Here is a 5773-nt window from a genome sequence, read left to right on the forward strand (position 1 = left end):
GGCCTGTGTGAGTGACTTGTTTCTCTGCTGCAACCAGACTGTCAGCTGCAAGGTTTACTGCTGCCTGGTTATATATAGCTGCAGCTAGAACACAACTGCTGCAGAAAGCTAACTTGTTTCCTGTGCTGTCACTGCTCAGCCACAGCTCAAGCCATGAGGCAATAAGATAGTGCCAGACCACATGTTGCTCCTCTATTCAACTTTCCTTTTTGTGTAGTAAGCCAGTATGTGCCAAAGTCTTCAGCATAAATTCATTCTTCCAGCTCAGCCTATTGCATGAAATAAAGCACCAGATATCATTTTCTAGGGCTAAAGCTGCTTCTTTAGAAAACTATTTAGGCAAGATGTGTACTGTCTCCATCTTCAGAAACATGTCTTCACTCAGTGTACGCTGTCTCTGCTGACAGTTCCTCCCCATCCCTGTAGTAGTGGGCTGTATCAATCCAAAAGGCAAGGCCGTGCTAACAAGGATGTAATGGGGGGAGGAGTACATGCAGCTTTCCCATGCCAATTCTTGTCTGTGGGCTTCTTACAGATAGTGGCTGTTCCTCTCTGTATTTAATGCTCTTAGATATCCCAAAATATAACCAACCAGTAGATCTGTTGGTCAGTCAAGACCCACCTCTTGCTGTAAGGCATCTTTAGGTTTGACTAGTAAAAACAACTGGCCTAATTCTGTTTCTAGTCTAGACCCAAAGAACTTCACATTTTCAGGGAACTGTTGTGTCACTTATTGTGCTTGTCATAATGTGAGGCTATAAAGGCTTCTAAGACTCTGAAAGTGCACGTAACTATGCTGCTCATCTTTCCCATGCTTCCTTAAAACAATGTGGCTTAAAAGTTACTGATGGCTTGACCTTTCCCCTGAGGTGAGACTGGGGAGAAAAAAGGGAACCAGAGGGAAGAAGAAATGTATACTAAAACTGGGTTCTGATGAGCAACTCAGTTGGAGACAGTAAATCTAGTGCAACTAAGTTCTGTATAAACTTGAGGCTGAATCCTGTGATGCTACCTGCTGCAGTGCCCCAAAGGTACGTTGTTTATTGTATCAACAAGTGAAACTTCCCTACAGAGATCTGCTTGGATGTTGAAGCCCAGCACTCTGTAGAGGGCTTTTCAACTAGCAGAGTTCAGATACCAATCACAGTGCTTCATTCAGCTTAAAGAGATCTCCTACTTGTGAACTGAGTAGAGAATGCCTACTTTTCTGTGTCAGAAAGTAGTAATTTTGTAAATGTCACTCTCTAATACAGTAGAGATGCTTTCTCTTTTGGAAGAGGAAAACCACCTCCATCTCTGAACTTGGTTTGGTCTTAATGGCAATTAAGCCTCTTCTCACAGTGGCAAACTACAGTGCTTTAGATTTTTCATGTCTGTGGCACCTGCTAATAGCTGTTACAAGGACAGAATTGAATGGGTAATGGCACTGTCTGAACAATAAAACATACACAGCAATTCAAGTATAAATTGGTCTGAAACTGGTCTCTTGGGTGCTGCTTCTGCCATATGAACTGCTTTCATGATATAGATCTGAAGTGAAAACAGGAGTACTTTAGGCATGCTTGCATGGAAATGGTGCAAAAATTATTTCAGGCTATTGTTTGAGCACTGGAGAAAGCTACAGCAGGCTTGAAGTACTGTTATATTCAGTGAACAAAGATTTCAGGTAAGGATTGGCTATAGTTACAATGAAGTTCAATTGTCCACGACTTTTTTTCCCATGATACAGACTGGCACAAAAATAATGTCCACTCTTTTCTACTTCCTTTAAAAAGCTTTCATCTAGTAGCTGTCCCTTATGAATTGATCCATTTGGTCTGCATTATAGATATCTATACATGCTGAATAATGAGGTATCATAGAATGGTTTGGGTTGTAAGGGACCTTAAAGATCACCTAGTTCCAACCCCCCTGCCATGGACAGGGACACCTTCCACTAGACCAGGTTGCTCAAAGCCCCATCCAACCTGGCCTTGAACACTTCCAGGGATGGGGCATCCACAACTGCTCTGGGCAACCTGTTCCAGTGCCTCACCACGCTCAGAGTAAAGAATTTCTTCCTTACATCTAATCTAAATCCGCCCTTTTTCAGTTTAAAACCGTTACCCCTCATCCTATCACTACACTTCCCAATAGAGAGTCCCTCCCCATCTTTCCTGTAGCCCCCCTTTAGGTACTGGAAGACTGCTGTAAGGTCTCCACAGAGCCTTCTCTTCTCCAGGCTGAACAACCTCAACTCTCGCAGCCTGTCCTCATAAGGAAGGTGCTCTAGCCCCTCCTCATCTTTGTGGCCCTCCTCTGGACCTGCTCGAGCAGGTCTATGTCTTTTTTACGCTGGGGGCCCCACACCTGAATCCAGTACTCCAGGTGGGATCTCATGAGAGCGGAGTAGAGGGGGAGAATCACCTCCCTTGACCTCCTAGCCACACTTCTTTTGATGCAGCCCAGAACGTGATTGGCTTTCTGGGTTGCAAGCGCACACTGCTGGCTCACATTCAGTTTTTCATTCACCAGTACCTGCAAGTCCTTCTCCTCAGGGCTGCTCTCAACACATTCTCCACCCAGCCTGTATTTGTGCTTGGGACTGCCCTGACCCATGTGCAGGACCTTGCACTTGGCCTTGTTGAACTTCATGATGTTTGCATGGGCCCGTGTCTCAAGGCTGTCAAGGTCCCTCTGGATGGCATCCCTTCCCTCCAGTGTGTCAACCATGCCACACAGCTTGGTGTCATTGGCAAACTTGCCGAGGGTGCACTCAATCCCACTGTCCATGTTGCTGACAAAGACGTTAAACAGTGCTGGTCCCAATACCGACCCCTGAGAAACACCACTCATCACGGGTCTCCACTCAGACATCGAGCCATTGACAAACAACTCTTCGAGTGTGACCATCCAGCCAATTCCTTATCCACTGAGTGGTCCCTCTGTCTAATCCATGTCTCTCCCATTTAGAGACAAGGACCATGACTAGTAAAGATATGATTCACGTAAGGTAGATATTCAATATGAATGTTGATGATATAGCTTCCTTTTAATTAACAAATTGGAAACAATCATATGTGCTGCATCAGGGATTAGATTGCCTGATTTCAGCTCTCCAAATCATCTAAGAATTGTATACCAACATACAATTTGTTAAGTGTATTTTCTTTCCATCTCTATGAAACAACCCCTGTGACCGCAACAATAATTACTGGTTAGTCTCTTCTGTTCCTGATCCAGAAAGGAAGCGTTCAGACGGAAATACTGACTCTTAATTCATCATTTGGCTTTAATGAGGTTCTTTTCAATCAATGCTCTCAAGACAGCTCTAGAATCTTTCTCTAATGTCGTAGCTAGGCAACTCAGCTGTACAAACTAAATAACGAGTGAATTACTGGCTTCCTAGCATGGGAAGTTCTCTTTTCTCCTCCTGATCACTACTTTGCATTTGAAAAACTAACAATATGGGAGATGCTTAAACTCTAGGACAAGCTTGTATTTACTCAACTCTTAAGGGATCTGGATTAAAATCAGAAGCCTCCTGGTTAATACTACTGTGAGAGAACTCTTTCATCCATTTCATCTACTGTTGGTAATCACCTCAAAGTTACCAGGCATAAGAATACCAAGAACAGTCATTTGCAGCCTGTTGTGGTAACCTAGCCCCTTCCTCATTAAGAACTGAGACACCTGGCACAGTCAGTAGCTTCATTCTGCAAAGGAGAGTCTCTTTGGATTGGAGTCCAAAGCAAGGGCAGATGAGCAGAAAGCAAAACTTGCATTGCTTTGGTGGTTGAACAGGCTGCCTGAGACGTCCGTTTACTGTGGCCAGTATTGTTTGGTTTTATGACAGATTCTGTTTCTGGTTTGGTGCAAAAACTGCCTGAACTAACGTAGGTGGCTATTTCTTATTAGCCTATTTCATTGTTTTCCTTTAAATAGCAGGGCAGGGTTCCTCTTCAGTATGCAGTTACCCTTACTTTCCATCATACTAGAGCCTGTGCTAGGTGTCATGGACTGATTCTGGGAACTCTTGTCAGTATGTTTCAAACGAATTGTCTCGCAAAGGAGTTGACTGCAGACAGAGATGGGTTCTGCGGAGGCGGGACAGTGCCTCTTCCTGCATTAGTCTCCCTATAACCACAAAAGGTTTGCGCCTGTGCCAGTATGAGACTACACTCGGACCCTAAACAAGACAACAACCCAAGTACCGCAGACCCATTCCTTGAACTCTTTGAGAACTTTCTAGATGAACAACTGTGCATGCTCAATGATACTCCTCCTTTGGGAGGGACACTGATAACCAGAGACTATATAAGATGAAAAGGGACCCTGGGCAGCGCACGTGCCCACTATGGACTACATCTGAAACCGGACCTGTGAGATGTCACTGGATCCTAGGGTGGTGATCTCTCTCTCTCTCTCTTCTTCTCCTTTCTATCTATCTTGCTCTTCCTTCTCTTTGCAGCACTTTATCTTGCTTTTCCTTTTCTTTGCCACATCTACCTCACATCATATACATAGTTCGATGTTGTAGTCATTTGAATAGTTCATCCATAGAGTTAAAGTTTGATGTTGAATCATTTTATCAAGTCAGATAAACTTCTCCCCTCCCCTTTCCCTTTGGTTCCCTGACTCACCTGGCAGACAGCAATATCTAGAGTTTTCACACATATGTATATGCTTTCCTACTGTTTTCGCTCAATAAACAATTTGATTGATCATGTGGTGTCGCTTCACCTTAATTCACTCTGAGGGGATTTTGAGCTTTACACGACCTCCCACACTACCCAGGGTAGCTTGCTGATTGGGTCATGACACTAGGCTAGTGTGGCATCACAAGTCTAGACTTGCTGTTAGACGATAGAAAGGATGCAAAGCTCAAAATTTTAAATAAAAAGAGCAATTCTTCCCTCACGAAAAAGCAAGAGATAGTTTAATAGAGCTAATTGCTGTGTGAAAAAGACACTTGCTTTTTGGTTCCCCCAGATTTGGCTTTTCTAGGGATTTGAACCTAAATGAAAATCAACAAATTCCCTGATGAGTTGCTGCAGAACAGTTATGTCAAATCTATACCTGCTCCTTTCCTTAATAAACAAAGGTCTTCCTCAAGCAAAAAGCAGGGAGTGGGGAATGAGGAAGGAAAAAAAAAAAGGTAGAATGGGATGGTAGAAAGAAAGGAAAAGAAAATCTACTAGTATTAAGAATCAGAGTTCCTTACAGGTGGTTTGTCTTTAAACTTCATGCTGATACAGTTGTTTTCAGCAATGGAAAGACAGCTTGCATTTTCTTTGCTGCAGAATCTCTAAACACCTTTAGGAGGTATGCATGTTGTTTTGGCTGGTTGTTCGTAGGCAAGCACTACTGAGTGAAGGTGTTGTTAACAGTAAATAGAAACACCAGTTACCCGTGCTACAAAAGGGAAGAGGTGGGACCGAAGTTACAGCTACAAGGAAAAAAGATGAAAGCATTAAAAAAACCCCCACCGAACACAGAGTCCACTTCAGATTGTAAGCGTGCTTCTGAAGCAGAGCTCCTGGGCATGCTGTAGTTCAGCATGCATTGATATTGGTGTGCGAAATTCTGCTTGGATTGAAAGGTTGAAATAGAGTTGAAGATGCTCTTCAACACTAGAAGATATCCAGTCCCCTATAAACAGACCACAGCTTAAATAAATTCCCCTCCTAATAGCTAACAATCAACTGCGGTCGTTAGTGCTGTTAATCTGTTCCTATTACACTGCTAATTGCTGCCTACTAACATAGAGAGCAGCTACTTAATCATTTCAAAG

Source organism: Accipiter gentilis, chromosome 9, assembly GCF_929443795.1.
Source record: "Accipiter gentilis chromosome 9, bAccGen1.1, whole genome shotgun sequence".
NCBI classification, from domain to species: Eukaryota; Metazoa; Chordata; class Aves; order Accipitriformes; family Accipitridae; genus Astur; species Astur gentilis.